Here is an 18,943-nt window from a genome sequence, read left to right on the forward strand (position 1 = left end):
TACGGCCTCCCATTGCTGCTGTCTCCATCGCCACACTCTGCCATGTGCCACTTTCAGGTCTCCTCACACTGCTGGTGTGTAGAATTTTTTGACATAGGGTGCTGGCAGATTACGGGCCTCCTATAGCTGCTGCCAGGCCCCTAATCTGCCATAGGCCCCTATATACCGCCTCCTCATGCTGCTGCCAGGTCCAGAGTCTCTCATGGGTCCCTGTACGGCCTCCCATTGCTGCTGTCTCCATCGCCACACTCTGCCATGTGCCACTTTCAGGTCTCCTCACACTGCTGGTGTGTAGAATTTTTTGACATAGGGTGCTGGCAGATTACGGGCCTCCTATAGCTGCTGCCAGGCCCCTAATCTGCCATAGGCCCCTATATACCGCCTCCTCATGCTGCTGCCAGGTCCAGAGTCTCTCATGGGTCCCTGTACGGCCTCCCATTGCTGCTGTCTCCATCGCCACACTCTGCCATGTGCCACTTTCAGGTCTCCTCACACTGCTGGTGTGTAGAATTTTTTGACATAGGGTGCTGGCAGATTACGGGCCTCCCATAGCTGCTGCCAGGCCCCTAATCTGCCATAGGCCCCTATATACCGCCTCCTCATGCTGCTGCCAGGTCCAGAGTCTCTCATGGATCCCTGTACGGCCTCCCATTGCTGCTGTCTCCATCGCCACACTCTGCCATGTGCCACTTTCAGGTCTCCTCACACTGCTGGTGTGTAGAATTTTTTGACATAGGGTGCTGGCAGATTACGGGCCTCCTATAGCTGCTGCCAGGCCCCTAATCTGCCATAGGCCCCTATATACCGCCTCCTCATGCTGCTGCCAGGTCCAGAGTCTCTCATGGGTCCCTGTACGGCCTCCCATTGCTGCTGTCTCCATCGCCACACTCTGCCATGTGCCACTTTCAGGTCTCCTCACACTGCTGGTGTGTAGAATTTTTTGACATAGGGTGCTGGCAGATTACGGGCCTCCTATAGCTGCTGCCAGGCCCCTAATCTGCCATAGGCCCCTATATACCGCCTCCTCATGCTGCTGCCAGGTCCAGAGTCTCTCATGGGTCCCTGTACGGCCTCCCATTGCTGCTGTCTCCATCGCCACACTCTGCCATGTGCCACTTTCAGGTCTCCTCACACTGCTGGTGTATTCCATTTTTTGTCATAGGGTGCTGGCAGATTACGGGCCTCCCATAGCTGCTGCCAGGCCCCTAATCTGCCATGGGCCCCTATACCGCCTCCTCATGCTGCTGCCAGGTCCAGAGTCTCTCATGGGTCCCTGTACGGCCTCCCATTGCTGCTGTCTCCATCGCCACACTCTGCCATGTGCCACTTTCAGGTCTCCTCACACTGCTGGTGGGTTCCATTTTTTGTCATAGGGTGCTGGCAGATTACGGGCCTCCCATAGCTGCTGCCAGGCCCCTAATCTGCCATGGGCCCCCGTACCGACTCCTCATGCTGCTGCCAGGCCCGTAATCTGTCATGGGCCCCTGTTGTCGCTTGTTGGCATATTCCGCTCGTTCAGATGCTCCTTCTCCTGCTACTCCTCTTCACGGATTCCGTCAGCAGTCTTTCTTGGAATCCGTTTCCAAGAGACAACAGTTTGCGAGCACGCACCAGACGGTGCAGAAGCTGAACGTCCTCCTGTCCAAGTTGCTGCTGCCAGGCTCGTAATCTGTCATGCGCCCCTGTACCGCCTCCTCATGCTGCTGCCAGGTCCAGAGTGTGTCATGGGCCCCCGTACCGACTCCTCATGCTGCTGCCAGGCCCGTAATCTGTCATGAGCCCCTGTACCGCCTCCCCATGCTGCTGCCAGGTCCAGAGTGTGTCATGGGTCCCTGTACGGCCTCCCATTGCTGCTGCCAGGCCCGTAATCTGCCATGGGCCCCCGTACCGACTCCTCATGCTGCTGCCAGGCCCGTAATCTGCCATGGGCCCCTGTACCGCCTCCTCATGCTGCTGCCAGGTCCAGAGTGTGTCATGGGTCCCTGTACGGCCTCCCATTGCTGCTGTCTCTATCGCCACACTCTGCCATGTGCCACTTTCAGGTCTCCTCACACTGCTGGTGGTTTCCATTTTTGTCATAGGGTGCTGTATGGCCTTCCATTGCTGCTGCCTCCACCGCCACACTGTGGCTCCACACTCTGGTTTTGGCCCCGTGACTGCCCAAATGAGTGAAGTGTGCGGTGATTCTAAGATCGACGGCACTCATCTGCATGTCATACTGACTGACAGTATTATTTCTCTTCCCCAGCAGACTCCAAGGGCATTTAAATTAAAGGTACAGTGTTCAGCACTAATATTAAGTCTCTTTGAAGCCTAGAAACACCCTTTTTTAAGTTAAATTCACAGCGAATATATTCGACTCGAATCAAAATTTTTCCACGAATTCGCCGAATCAGTCGAATCGAATTTTTGAATACTTCGCTCATCTCTAATTAAATCCTTTTTGGATCCCGTGTGGCTACTTTCCTTATCCACAGACCAATTGCAAGCCCTCTCTACCCCTTTTTTACCTGTGGAAATTGAGAAAACCATTACCACCCTTCCTTTACATAAGGCACCTGGCCCAGGTGGCTTCAGTAACGAATATTATAAACAATTCACTAAACCCCTCCTCCCCTATCTTTGTGACTCCTTTAATCACATTGCATCTACAGGATCCATTCCTCCAGAATACTTAGAAGCCACCATCACTACTATCCCTAAATTAAGCAAACCGTCTGACGTCCTTGCCAGCTACAGACCCATCTCCTTACTAAACACAGACACAAAATTTTAGCCATGCGCAGTCATTCTGCATTTCGTGCACATGGACCAAGTGGATTTTGTAGGCAGGCAAGTGCTGGATGGTACAAGCCACTTTTTTGATTTTTTTTACAATTGGCAGAGACCAACCAAACATCTTTTCTGCTCTTTTCCCTTGATGCACATAAGGCGTTTGATAGGGTGGATTGTAACTACTAAAAAGCAGTCCTAGAAAAATATGCTTTCTCTGGGACTATTTTAAAGGCTATAATGGCACTTTATGCCTCACTCACTACTAAGGGTAATACCTCAGGTATCCTTTTCGACCCCTTTTGCTTAACAAATGGAACCCAACAAGGCTGCCCCCTCCCCCCCTAATATTTACTTTAGTCATGGAACGTCTTGCACATTCTATCCGCACTAACCTCCTCATATTGGGCATCAAAGTTGGCGATCATTCCCACAAGATTGGCCTCTACGCCAATGATTTTATCATATCGCTGACTAATCCCATGAAATCACTTTTTCACTTTTTCACCTGCATCAGCAGGTTCAGCCAAACCTCTGTCTATAAAATTAGTGATACCTACTCCAAATCCTGTATGCTGGGTATAGGCTTAGACAACCCCATCAAGTGTAGTATTGCTGCAACTACCTCCTTCTCACGGGCCCCTAACTCTAGCATCCCCTACTTGGGTATTCAACTAGAAACACCTTCCTCATGTTTACTTACTCTTAACTTCTCTACTCTTATCTCCAAGCTACAGAAAGCTATACAGGATCTCCAGCATGTACAAGCCTCCTGGGCAGGTCGCATTGCCTTATTTAGGATGTACCTGTTTCCACATGTCCTCTATGCCTTCCGAACAATGCCTCTCCTCTTTCTCCAGTTCCATCTTGACAAACTACAAGCTATCATCATTAAACACACTATCCTGTGTACACCCCCCTGGTGGGATGGGAGCACAAAATATTCAATCCTATTTCAAAGCAACCATCTTAGATAAAGCCAAGAATTGGCGGCATGCCACCCAACAAACTACCTGGTTCCAAATTGAGAGAATGCCCTTAGCAACTCAACTGCGGGTAATTCTCAGTGCTTTAGTATTGCAACCTCACTCCTTCCTCAGTACTATCAATGCTACAATCAAGATACCTACCAACTTGCTGGAGGTATACCTCATTGTCTGCTCTCATCTATCCTTTTAACCACTCTGCAGACCATCACTCCTTATATCTCCCTTTTGGAATGGTGCACAGCAGGCCTTACAGCTATTGGTACCAAAACTCCCTATTGCTTTCTTTACAAAAACTGCAGTCTAAATCACTTCCAAAGACTTTTTAAAATACCTCAGGCTATGCTCGGACCCCTCTCGTACACAGTGGTTGGAAAGTACTCTCTTTTGGCATCTCATAAGATCTTGATAATCCCCCAACAATGAGGTAACTCGTATATTTACAAACTTTTCACAGAATTATCTCATAATCCAAAAATACCCAATGAAGCTCCACTAGGAACAACTTCTAAATTGCAACTGTATTCCTCAACAATGGTACCACACTCTACAATGGCCCCTAAAGATCTCTCGATGCATACTCCACTGGGAATCAATACAGAAGCTTTTCCATAATTGCTACCTTACCCTCTCTAAACTTGCATGTATCTACCCGTCCACATCTAATGCCTGCTGGAGAAATTGTGGACAACCCAGGACTTCCCTGCACATTTGGTGGCAATGTCCAGGACTTACTGCCTTCTGGTCTGGGATCACTAAACTCTCCTCTTTCATTATCTCAGTTCATGTCTCACTTTCTCTGCAGGTGGCCCTACTAGATCTAGATGTAGACTAATGGCCTCAGCCTCCTCATGTTATCATATCTTGTCTTTATATTCTCACATTTAGCCATAGCCAGAGCATGGAAATACCCCGCCCCCCCTCAATTGCGGAAGTTACATCTATCTTAAACAACCATTGCCTTATGGAATACCTGTATGCCAAGACCCACTTTCAAACTCCCACCTACTATAAAAATTAGGACCTCTGGCTTGTGCATCTTAAATGTCTCACTTTAAATTAGGATGATAGCCCTAAAGCATAATTGCATAGCTTCCTTACCTAATATGACCATCTTCCGGCACATACTGTAATTCTCTTATTGTGCCACTTTATAACTTTGTCAGTGACATTCCCTTCCTAAACATCTCACGTTCTACCATCTACCTGTCTATTATATGGGAAAATGAAAAACCTGTGCTACACCCAACAAATAATAAAAGGTGAAAATTAATATATAAAATGCAATAGAAAATTACATGAATGGAGTAAACTGCTGCTACTCACTTCCTGAAGCTCACAGCCATCAAGCGTGCCTCGTTGGATAGACCTGGTACACTGCCTCATAGTGGGTTGTTTTTTACATCCCAGTCCTGATTTTTATCAGGCCATCAACACTTTCTCACGCAATTTCTTGTGGTCATCGCTCCGCACTCATACATTGCCCTATCAGTATCAGCCATCAGGCAATCTTGTTGCCAGAGCAATTGGGCAGGGCCCCTTCAGGAGACGTTTGGGCAGCATCTATCCTTCACTGGTTCATTTTTTAATTTATTCTTTTTCTTTCTTTTATTTACCATTTTTTGTTTTGTTTTATCGTTATTGCCTGAGGTATATGAGAAGTCCTTGCCTGTGTTCATATAACAATTAGGTTTTTTTTAAATTTTGGTGGTTTTTTGCCTCACATGGAATCATGAGTCATGCCTTCTTGAGCAAGAGAGGAAGAGATTTTTGTTGATCTTGAAACACATCAAGTGCGAACCATGCATGATCCATGACTAGATTTGTAACACCATCTTTGATGACACCGCCGCAATATGTATTGTAGCTTCATGTTTGTTTTTCTAGATTGTAAAAATAAAATTGCATATTGTTTTTAAAAAAAATTCTTATTGAACTATTCAAATTTATTATATAAGAGAAATGTGCCGTTAAAGTCCTGTCCAAAAGAGGACTTTTCCCCCCCTTAGAATAAACAAAAATAAAAAACTAATGAGTGCACTGTACACTAATTAAACCTGACACAATGACTAAACATAATAAACCAAAAAGTTGACCAAAGATTAACATATACAAATGTGCAAAAATACATCTAAAGTACTATAAATTCATGCCCATGATATAAATAATCAATAAGTCCTAAGTCCAATGTGAAAGTGCTGCATGCTTAATGCAATCTCCAGCAAAGTGCTATGTTGTTCACAAGTGCTCGCCACATCAAACAAATCAGCCTCTTACCAAACCAATTTGATCCCCAATCAAGAGATCAAACGAGCAGATGGTGTCCACACTCCACACTGACACCCTTGGTAACAATATCGAGAGAGATGGATGGACTGCTGCAGGCTCACCTGGACAAATTCCTCACATCAAACCACTCTCCATACAATGTAGAAAAGGATTAAAACAGAAGAGACTTCATAGTGTAACTCGATAGAACTCAGAAATGTATTCAATAAAATATTGCACTTACAGTGAAGGAAATAAGCATTTGATCCCCTGCTGATTTTGAATGTTTGCCCACTCACAAAGAAATGATCAGTCTAAAAATCGAAGGTAGATGGTATAGATGGTAGGTGTATTGTAACACTGAGAGACAGAATAGCAACAACAAATTCAAAAGAAATGCATGTCTAACAAATGATGCACTGATTTGCATGTTCATGAGGGAAATAAGTATTTGATCCCCTTCACAAAACATGGCTTAGTACTTGGTGGCAAATCCCTTGTTGGCAATCACAGAGGTCAGATGTTTCTTGTAGTTGGCCACCAGTTTTTCACACATCCCAGGAGGGATTTTGGCCCACTCCTCTTGTCAGATCCTCTCCAAGTCCTTAAGGTTTGGTGGTGATGTTTGGCAACTCGAACGTTCAGCTCCCTCCACAGATTTTCAATCGGATTAAGGTCTGGAGACTGGCTAGGCCACTCCAGGACCTTAATGTGCTTCTTCTTGAGTCACTCCTTTGTTGCCTTGGCCATGTGTTTTGTGTCATTGTCATGCTGGAACACCCATCCATGACCCATTTTCAATGCCCTGGCTGAGGGAAGAAGGTTCTCACCCAAGATTTGACAGTACATTGCCCTGTCCATCGTCCCTTTGAAGCGGTGCAGTTGTCCTGTTCCCTTAGCAGAAAAACACCCCCAAAGCAGAATGTTTCCACTACCGTGTTTGACAGTTGGAATGGTGTTCTTGGGGTCATAGGCAGCATTCCTCCTCCTACAAACACGACGAGTTGAGTTGATGCCAAAGAGCTCGATTTTGGTCTACTCTGACCACAACACTTTCAACCAGTCCTCCTCTGCATCATTCAGATGTTCAGTTGCAAACTTAAGACGTGCCTGGACATGTGCTATCTTGAGCAGAGGGACCTTGAAAGCACTGCATGATTTCAATCCTTGACGGCGTAGTGTGTTACCAATTGTTTTCTTGGTGACTGTGGTCCCAGCTGCCTGGAAATCATTGACAAGATCTTCATGTGTAGTTCTGGGATGATTCCTCACTGTTCTCATGACACTCCACGAGATGAGATCTTGCATGGTGCACCAGACCTAGGGAGACTGACAGTTGTTTTGTGTTTCTTCCATTTGCGAATGATTGCACCAACTGTTGTCACCTTCTCACCAAGCTGCTTGGCAATAGTTTGGTAGCCCAGTCCAGCCTTGTGTAGGTCTATAATCTTGTCCCTGACATCCTTGGACAGCTCTTTGGTCTTTGCCATGATGGAGAGTTTGGAATCTGATTGTTTGATTGCTCCTGTGGACAGGTGTCTTATATACAAGTAACAAAATGAGATTAGGAGCACTCCCTTTAAGAGACTGCTTCTAATCTCAGCTTGTTACCTGTATAAAAGACACCTGGTAGCCAGAAATCCTGCTGAATGATAGGGGATAAAATTCTTATTTCCCTCATGAACATGCAAATCAGTGCATAATTTGTTAGATGTGCATTTCTTTTGAATTTTTTGTTGCTATTCTGTCTCTCAGTGTTACAATACACCTATCATTCGATTTTTAGACTGATAATTTCTTTGTGAGTGGGCAAACATTCAAAATCAGCAGGAGATCAAATACTTATGTCCTTCACTGTACATAGATAAGCTACATGCATAAAGGCAGTGTAAAAATTCAAGTCAACCGCTGTGTCATTTCGCTGGCTGGAACGTGGTGATGCCACAAAAGACTCCGCCTGACAGTTGTCTCTAAACTGGTGTCCTCTGGGATTGGAGATCCCAGAATGATCTCCAACCCCAGAGGACACCAGTTTTGGAGAAACACGTCAGCCGGATCCTTCTGTGACATCACCACGTTCCGGCCAGCGGAATTACACCGTGGTTGATTTGAATTTTTACACTGCCTTTATGCACCTTATCTATGTAAGTGCAATATTTTATTGAATAAGTTTCTAAGTTCTATTGGGTTGCACTATGAAGTCTCTTCTGTTTTAATCCTTCTTTACATTGTATGGAGAGTGGTTTGATGTGAGGAATTCGTCCAGGTGAGCCCACAGCAGTCCATCCATCTTTCTTGATATTTTTATCTGTCTATTATAGTTCGTCCAGTTTATACCAAGTTTCTACTTTGTCATACTTAAATTAACCTTTGTATGCTGTACTTTTATATTTTGTTTATGGAAAGCGATTTTGAACACATATTGCATTGTTCAAAACATTTACTCCTCTTGTTGTCAACTTGAAAAATTCAAGAAACATCAAGTAAAAAAAAAACTGAAAGCTGATTGTTTTCTACACGGATGTGCACCAGATATTTTGCACACTTCAGTTTTAGTACATAACCCCCATATTGGGCATGAGGAGAAGCCAGGAAAGCAACATTATGGTAAATATTTGATTAACAATTTTCCTTTGCTCTGATCCTAGTAGTACGTTTTGCCTACTTTAGTTACAGCTTCTCTTTAGCTGCACATTCAGAGGATTTCACTTTACTAAGAAACTGTGCTGTGATGTTATTTAAAAAATAAAATATGCAAAGTATATTTTTTCTTACAGTCTCTGTGTGTTTATTTAAATGTATTGTATAATTGTAATACAACATAATTGTATAATTCTACACTATATAGATTTGCCCTGCAAATATTGTTGTACTTTAATTTTTATGTTTGCAAAAGCAGGTTGCCATGGTAACCTTTTTCTACTTGAATGCGGCTACTATAGAGATAATTCTTTTACTCCCACTGCTAAAAAAAGGAACATTTTGTAGGTATGCATAGCCTAGCAATACATTAGTCTGTAAATATTTTATATAAGGGATAGGGATAGGCAACTGAGGTATGTTTTGGAAAACTGAGGTGAATCTTTTTTTTTTTTTTTTGTTGAGGGAACCTTTTTAACTCCTGCAGTAAATCAGAATTCCTCAGTACTTTTAGTCACTTACCTGAGACAAGTATGGCAAAAAAAGAATTTTAATTGTTGTGACTGTCAGTCGATGCATGCTGGTTCTGGGCTTGTGCCTCAGAAGTATGGAACAGATACTGTAAAGCCTGGAGGCATTTTCAAAGGGAGGCCAACAAAGGCAGCCAACATATAGTATTTCTTTTTTATGATAGTTGTATTTTAACAACTACTGAACAGTGTAACTAGATACTGTATAACATTGTAGAAGTGCAGAGGCCTAGGGATGAGGTTTGAGTTCCTCAGTTCAAGATAAATCCTGTGGGTTAGAGACGCATGGTCCTGGCAAATAGTGATGCCTTAGATTTGGTTTGAGCAAGGAGTTTGGATGCTGACCCTAACCCTGCTGAAATCAATCTATACAATTAAAGGACATGTAAAACAACATGCTGAATGTTCCCCCCCGGGGCGGACTGGCCATTCGAGCTCTCGGGCACTGCCCAAGAGCCCGGGGTCAGTAGGGGGCCCCATAAAATGCCCCTGGTACCTTTTTTATAGGCTTTTTTGGGTGTGTTTTGAGTGTGGGCAAGGACACAGGGGCCCTATGATCCTCAATTGCCCAGGGGTCCCATGAGTTGTCAGTCCGCCCCTGGTTCCCCTCATATTTAGGGGGGACATGTAACATTACCCAGCTCCTGCCTCCTCTCCTCCCAATCCCTCCTCAGTGTGACAGTGGTGGGTATTCCTCTCCCTGCACCCACTGTCACAATTCAAAAACAGTGGAACCCTGCACAGCTACTTCATTCATTCAGTTTCCTTTGAATTAATGAACTGCAAGTACTATCAGCCACCACGGCACACTGCTTGTAGTTCTGAATGAATTTCAAGGGAGCTGACGAATGCCCTTGTAGTTCATTCACAAGCCCTGCAGCTTTCAAACTGACAGCCTGTATGGAGGTATGGACTAAAAGCTGCATTGCTTGTGTGCAGAAGACTCACATTGCACCCCTGATCCACTGATCATGGGTGCAGTGCTGCCCAGGCTTCTGCTGGAAAAATAATAAATGCTCATTTTCTGGAAAAATTATGTGCTTTTATTATATTTTTCTAAAAAGGTGAACTTTTTTCTAGGCTAATAGGTATAAAAGTATAAAATAAAATAGCATGGGGAGAACACTGCTCAGGGAAATAAATACAAATGCAAAAAAAAATGTTTCTTTAACCACTTGCCTACCGGGCACTTATACTCCCTTGCCCCAGGCCAATTTTCAGCTTTCAGCGCTGTCACAGTTTGAATGACATTTGCGCCGTCATGCAGCATTGTACCCATATGACATTTTTTAAATTCTTTTCACACAAATAGAGCTTTCTTTTGGTTGTATTTATTCACTGCTGGGTGTTTTATTTTTTGTGCTATGAACAAAAAAAGAGCAAAAAATTAAAAAAAAAAGTTTTTCTTTGTTTCTATTATAAAATTTTGCAAACAGGTAATTTTTCTCCATCACTGATGTGCATTGATGAGGCTGCACTGATAGGCGGCACTGGTGGGAACTGATAGGCGGCACTGATGAGGTGACACTGATGATGCTGCACTGATTTGCAACAATGATGAGCACTGATGAGCACTGACTGGCAGCACTGCTGGACACTGACTGGCGGCACTGCTGGGCACAGACTGGCGGCACTGATGGGCACTGATGGGTGGCATTGATGGGAGGGCACTGCTGGGCACTGGTGGGTGACTCTGATGGGCACAGGTGGGTGGCACTACTAGGCACTGATGGGCACAGGTGGGTGGCACTGCTGGGCACTAATGGGCACAGGTGGGTGGTACTTTCCTGTCACAGAGTGAGGAAAGTGCAGCCGATAACCAGCAACTGTCATTGGACACAGCTGATCACGTTGTAAAAGGCCACTGTGATTGGCCTTTTACCACATCACATGATCAGCTGTGTTCGTAGGACACAGTGATCACGGAGATTGCCGTGGCATGGTCCCGGGGGTGCGTGGGAGGACGCGTTCTGGGAGGATGTCATATGACGCCCTCCCAGGACTGGACAACTGTGCTGTAGCCGTCATTTGACTATAGCGTGGTTGCCAAATGGTTAAATCTATTCAGCCAAGAGCATAGAATTTTTTAAATGATTAGAGTGGAACATTAAAAATGTCCAATTACTTTAAATAATATACCTGGGGTTTGTCCTAATCCTGCATGTGAAGAGGGGCATTTCTGTGATGTACAGCAATTGCTGTAATAGCACTGACATTTACAAAGGAAAAAAAACAGCACACAGACCCTTCCAAGCATCTGCTATGTATTTTGTGGAACCTTTGGAGGGGTTTGTGTGCTGTTTTTTTTTTTCTAGAAGCTGACAATGAATGTCGTTTGCTGGCAATTTAAACCGTATAATTTTCTATTTCTTTGTAAATGTCATTTTTGCCATAGCACACCCAACAGCAAGAATGAAAAAAGAAAAACGAAAGATTGCTATGAGGTGCATGTCGGCCTGCCACGTGTGCTTCTGAAGGTCTACTGATCAAAATCATATCCAGCCACGGCAATGTGTCAAGAGCTAATGAACCATGTCACCAGTCATATGAGGTTTGTAGCTGTCTCAAAGTTGTGGAAGGCCAGGTGTGAATGGGAGGGATAAGCTGTGGATTGATATTTTATGTCTATTGGAGAATCCTGAGCTGTATCGTCTGCCCCAACAATCATATGAGCAGTATGGCCACATTGAGTATATTTCATATCCTTTAAAGAAGGATAAATTAGCAGTGTTTAGACCATATACACTGTGAATTATAAGAGTCAACATAGCTAACTTGAGCATGACCAAAGCTCGTCGTACAGCTACAGTGTTCATGGTTTTTGATAAGAGGTGACAGGCCAGGTTTATATTAACCAGCATAATGACTCCTGCCGGCAGTCTCAAATAGAGACCACCCACAATTTCTATAAGTACTTGAATCCAGTTTCATAAAGTTGGGTCCCCTGAAATAGGGCTACATCAGCATTTAACTGATATGTAACATCTCAATCGCATTACTGGTGTAGGAACATAATCATAATGAAAAAAACGTCCAGTACAGCCATCAGTAATTGGCCGCTATCTCAAGCTTGTGAAGTGCAAGTGGAACAAGGGGGTCCCCCAATGTCACACTACTTTTCTGGTTCATTTGAAACAACAAGTGGTTAAACCACAAGGATTGATGGGATTTGTGCTGTGGGAAAGGAGTCACTGGAGCAGGCAGACTTGGTTGCTGGTGATACTGGCACGAAGATTAATGTGACAATCTTCTCAGCTCCAGCTGTGTCTGTGAAGGCTCCTTGTTTGCCCACTGCTGTAGTGGGGTGGATGAGTTCTGGATGGGTCAGTAAAAGTCATCTGCTTGTTTACAAATTGCTAAAAGATACCAACAAAAGCTTTGCATCTTTTAGTCACCTCGGCCAAGTAGTCCGAAATGGCAAGCAGTTTGTGATCCTGTATGATCAGGTGTCACTGACTGTGGTAGGCTTACAGGATTTCAGTTTTCTCAGCAAAGTCCAAGAAATGGGCAATGAGTTTGGGCATATAGCATTGCAATCTGGTTTTGATAGACCCAGTCTGTGAGATCCACCTACTGCAAAGCAGAACTTTCCAAGGTCTGCTACCTTGTTTCCGGTAGTCCCAAAAACAAAGACTGGATATTCTCAAGCAATTCTTGAGATCCTCGACTTTCATTGCCTTGGTTGTGTGGGTTTTTTGGAGGGCTTCAGCATGGGATTGAGCAATGACAAGCAAGTCCTCCTATGTACTTACTCGTTGGTCCAACTCCAGGATGTGAGCATCATATTGTTCCACCATCCAAAAGAATTCTTGCAAGTATGGGGGGATTACTTCTTGTACTGTATGTAGGCAGGGAGTTCAGGTTTCATCTGCTGGGCCACCCTGTTGGTGAGTTAGTCCAGGCTCAGTTAAGTTTGAAGTTCTGCAGACTTTGCATAAGAGTGCATAAAGTCACTGAGGTTGCATTTTCATTTTTGGCCATCTACAGGCACTTGCAATCTTTAAACTTTGACTGTAAATCTAGAAGCACCAATTTTGTCAAATATTTGTTCATTGGATAATTTGTGATGTGTTCCTAGAACAAGGATGAACAGTAAGGTTCCCAAAGGCATCTCAGTTAGTGAGAGTCGGATTTGAAGGACAGAGCTCTACTGCTCCTCACGTTGGACATTGAAACCAAAGTTGAACTTTGTGTTGACAACAGGATGCTGCAAACAGTGTCCACCAAAACCAACTCATATTATATCACTCACATTCACTGAACCCTCTATTCCAATGGATAAAATAAAAGCTAAGCATATACTAGATAGGCCTACTATCCTTAATTAAAACTGTCCTGCTGCTGGACAGTTTTACACTGCTTCATCCTCTACAGTATCTTGTAGTGAAGTCCTAGCATGTGTTCTTTGTTTCTCGGAAATGTCTGCCTAGTCTTGTTCATTAAAATTGCCCAGCTGCTATTCAGTTTTACACTGCTGTTTAATGTGCATTTTTTTAGCTCTTGTAGTAAAACCCATCTGCATATTCTTTTTCTTTAGTACATTTTGGTCAATTATGTTTTATTAGGTCCTGGCCAATTCTACAATGCTGCATCATCTGCAATCTCTTAATAACTAATCTCTTAATACCAAATGAAAGTTTGATGTCCAATTCCTATATGCTGATCAAAGCAGGCCTTTTTACTGCTTGATGAAAATACATATGCTTTTGGTAATACTGCCTAAAAATTTAAAACTGAAATTAATCAAATTGGGATGCTGCTATATTTAGAGCAGAACTTCACCCAAAAGAAAAAGTTCTGCGTTTCCACATTGCCACCCCCCTTCCCTCCTCCACAACATTTGGTACATTGCATTTTTGGGAAGGAGCAGGTAACTAATTTTCAGAAGTTTGCCCCCTCTGCTTGCAGCCTCTTGAGACACGTCGCAGATCCCAGAAGGCTGCAGGGCCCTTCACAAAGTGCAAAGCAGCTTGCACATGTGCAGTGGAAAGTTAGCTGTGAAGCCACAAAGAGTCACATCGGCTTCCCACACTAAAGATGTCGGGGACCTGAAGACAGTTGAGGATGGCCCTGGATTCTTGAACAGGTAAGTGTCCTTTTATTAAAAGTCTGCATCTACAGTTGCAAACAACACAATGTATAGGTAGGAAAAGCGTACACTGGCAGTACATATTTATACAGTACCGTACAATACTGTAGCTGCAGACTTTTAATACACTTTTCCTGACTAAAAATTGTGCTGTTTGTAACATCACGTACAGGTTTACGGTAATCCTAAGCATGTCATCTAAATGATTTGTGCATTGTCTGTACTTTATTCTGACATTTTTTTCCGCCCTGCCTTTTCACTCTCTCCCCCGAACAAAGATGTTGAATTCCATTGTATTGCCATGTCCTTGCCATCCAGGGTCATATGGAGTCACTCTTACGTGCATGCTCTCAGCAAAGAGTGATATACACAAATATATTTTACAGTGATTATCACATATGATCACCTCAGGAGTAATCAAAAGCGATTACTAAACATGCTGTTGGATATAGTAGCAATTAATCACATACATCTGGAGCATTGTGCTACTATAGGCTTATGATCCTTATCACCTCATAGCCAACCAACACAGATTTTTAAAGCACCATTGCACCTTTGATGACCAACATTATTGCCACAAAAATACTTTTTAATACACTATATAAATAAAATCTTAAATTATGGAAGAAAACATCTCATTGGGCCTGACTTAAAAGGTTCTAGTTTGATATGCATCTGTTTTATGAAAACTTGATTAAAATTGTGTTTAAAAAAAAAGTTTGACGTTTTGTAGCTTTTTTTTTTTGGAACTGATCACAGATGCATTGTTTTCAATGGCAAAATGCACACAGCTTTGTAAAGATCTGTAATGCAGGGATGCATTCACAGCCACAAAAGGAGTAGAACATTTTCAATTTGAGTGCTGTAATTTACACATACATGTGTCTATAACCAACAGGGCTGCTGTTAGAAATCACGGGCCCCGTAGGCGCGTACAGCCTACCTGACCCTCCCCCTGAAAATATAAAAATTGTATTTTCATTAAAATCATTATTAATGGAAACAGACATGACATAACTTACAAAATGCCTGCTAAATCTAAAAAATAAAACTGTATTGACAACTTCAGCCACACAAACAAACCATTCAGGCACACTGTTTGGACCAGAGAACATGTGTGAATGAGCCCTCAGTTTTTGTAATTATTTTTTAAAATATTTTTTTTACATTTTTTAAATTCTTTTTTACAGTTCTTTTTCTACAACCCTGTTTGGAGGGGGGTGCTTTGGTGAGATATCAGGGGTCTAAATAGACCCCTGACATCTCATCTTTGAAAAAAAAAAAGGAATTGAGAACACAGATTCTTCCATTCCTTTCTCTAAAGCCTTAACTGCCCTGAAGAAGAATGAACAGCAGACAGAGGCTCCTGTTCATTCATAAACTGAAACACAGTTTCCTATGCTTATAAATAGACACAGCAGTGATTGGTACTGATCACTCACTGTGTTCATTCACCAAAGGAAGGAGGTAAATGACATATTTACTGGCCCCTTCCCCAGATTTCCATCCTGAGAATCCCCCTGAGTATCTGCAGCAGCCGGTGGGAGAGGGAAGCCAGCAGCACTGCGGTGAGGGAGGAGGGGTTGCACACAGGGGGGCACAAAGCAGGAGGAATCAGGCAGGACAGGAAGGGGGATTGGTGTGGCAGGGGCAGGCAATTGCAGGACTAATGCCCTGCATGCCCCTCCCTACAGCAGCTGAAAGCTGTAAGGAGGAAATGGGGGAGAAACCGGCTTTCAGCTGCTGCAGGGAGAAACATTGTTTACCCTTAATGGCCTGCCCAAATCTGATTCTCCTTGCTGTTCTGGCCCCCCTGTGTGCCTGGGTCCCCTACAGGAGAACCCCCCAAGGTACCCTCTTATCAGGGCCCTGTTAGCCCTTATAGCCTTGATAAGCAAGTGCATAGGAGCATATATGCATGAATTGAAACACTGGTAGCTAGAAGAGGATGAATAAGATTTGCAAGCTACCAAGCCTATACACATGTATGCATGAGATCTTTATGGAACACAACTTTTTACTCAGGATATTTCTGTCAGCCTCTGCCAGCAAGATCCTGCATTTAAACATCAGTACATTTTACATCCATATGCAGGAGGCCTAACTTTGGCTTACTAACTTATTTAGTATTATATGACAATTATTATTTGTGAAAAAACACAAGTTTACTACAGTACTAATACAATGATGTATATGTACAATTATAAGCCCTTTCTATAGTTAAAGCTGTGGGACACTTTCTGTCTTTATATTTAACTATCACTTTTCAAAACAGTTTGGTTTCAAATTCTGCTCCATCAAAGTCATTGGTTCCATGCACTGCAGTGATGATGACCAAAAGGCCTGAAACAGTCAAAGGCAGTTTGGAATCAATTACTCTATACTATTAACTTTTATCTGTGTTATAAACCAACAGTTCTGGATGTACCATAGACAAACAATAAAAACATTGGTATCAGGCAGATAATTTTGTGAAACTATTAGCAACACAAATGATGGTAAAAACTATGAATGAATTTAAGCCGCATTTCTCGATCTTAGAAAAACCTTGAAAAACATTTTCCAGTCTCAGGGAACCCCTAACTTAATTTTCTGATCTACAGCTCATGGTATGTTAGTGTAATATGATCAGTGAGTTGTAGATGTAATAATAAATAAAGGAAAACATAATAACTTGTAAAATTTACATCTTTAATGTGAAACCTGGAATTGCTTTGGTGATCAGTGATGACACAAGTGTGAATTGGCGCTCAGTGGACCCACCCTCTCCTATTTTCTTTACACCTATGTAAAATGTGAGTTTCAAAGGCCATGTCTCACAAATGCAGCTCAACTTTGAATCATAAATTTTATCTTCAATAAACATTTATGAGCCACATTAAAGGATCTTCCTCAATACCATGTACTACTATACCAAATTCATGTAATTTTGGGTGTTCTTCCTGCTATTTGTTACACCTTCATGGAGATTAGAATGTGCTCCTCAGCGATTGCATTTTTTAACTTTGCTAGAAAGATGAACCCATCATCCCATCTCATTAAAGAGTACCATTGGTCTAATATCAATCCGCCCTAAAGTACTCAGTGCTGTAGCCTTCGGGGTAACAGAAAAGCAGCTATTGAGTGGATATACATGCGTAGCAATGGCTGCAAATGGCAGAACCCTAGAGGACTTCCCCTAGGACTTTAGTGTTCCGTAGGACCCAAGTTGAGAAACCCTGAGTTATAGGATAAGTAAAAACAAAAATTTTCTGGTTTTCTTAAATAATTTTATGCAGATCTGGCTGATGTGAGGAATAATACACAATTTGAAATCCACACAATATTAATAAAAGTATATGATTCTCCACCAGTTGGATAAATCTGTCAGAAATTATTTGGGCAAACAAAAAATTTGTAATTTATCAAATTGCCTTAAAAGAGAAGTAGCTTTTTTCCCCCTATTTATGCTTACCTCCAGTGCTGTAGCTTTTCCCCGCTGGCTCTAAGGGTGAGAACTCTCACCCTTAGAAATCTCACAGATGCTCTGAGCAAAGAGCGGGACTGTCAGTCACGGCTCTCTGCTCAGCCCCCCCAATGCTCACTGGAGTGCTGGGCTGTAAAGGGAGAGGGAGCGGCTGGTTCAGGCTCTCAGTGGCTCACTGAGAGGCTGAGCCAGGCGCAGCTCCAGACTCTGGGGTGGATCCCGACTTTGAAGTCGGGATCTTTCCCCAGCCTGGACCGGCTGAGTGACATCAGCCAACAGTGAACATCACTCCGCTGTCAGCTGAAAATGGATTACAGGAGTGCAGAACAAACTGCACTCCTGTACAGGAGAAGTACAGCCAAAAGTGCTTTGGCTGTACTTCTCCTTTAAGTGTAATTTGATTTGTTTATCCCTACCCAAGATACTTTGACGTGCACAGCACATAAAAGGATCTTCCTCAGAACCATGTACTGCTATACCAAATTCAAGTAACTTTGGGTGTTCTTCCTGCTATTTGTTACACCTACATGGGGATTAGAATGTGCTCCTCTGCAGTTGCATTTTTTACTTTCCTTGAAAGATGAGTAAATCATCCCACCCCATGCTAAGTGACTCACAATGGTGATGTCAGGTGTTGTACTTCAAAGAGTACCATTGGTCTAATATCAACCCAACAGTGCTGTAGCCATCTTTAATATTGATTGGACCCTGTGCAAACATTTTTTTGGGGGCTGCCCCCCCCCCCCCCCCCCCCCCACAACCCACATGCAATTTTGCTCTCCACCTGTCCTGAGACATACAATAAATAGCAGCTAGACTAAAAATCAGTTTACTGCAGCAGATAAGGCAGTCATTGTGATTGGTTGCCAGTTGCAATAGTTAGTCTGACTGAAAAAAGACAAAAGTCCATCCAGTTCAACCATAAAAAGTTATAATCCTATACCCACAATTGATCCAGGGGAAGGCAAAAAAACAGCAAAGCATGATCCAATTTGGCAATTTGCTCCTGCAGGGGAAAAAAATCCTTCCTGATCCCAATTGGATATTCCCTGGATCAACTTTACCTCAATGTTAGTAACCAGTTATATTCTATGTATCCATGTTGCTGGGGCTAGGTGGGGTAGAGTGTGATCAGTGGCAATGGCGGTGGTGGTGGTGGGGGGTGTAAATGGGATGAGTGGCAGTGCTGGGA

Source organism: Staurois parvus, unplaced genomic scaffold (genome assembly GCF_062004578.1).
Source record: "Staurois parvus isolate SC_StPar_1 unplaced genomic scaffold, SC_StPar_1.0 ptg000056l, whole genome shotgun sequence".
Lineage (NCBI taxonomy): Eukaryota > Metazoa > Chordata > Amphibia > Anura > Ranidae > Staurois > Staurois parvus.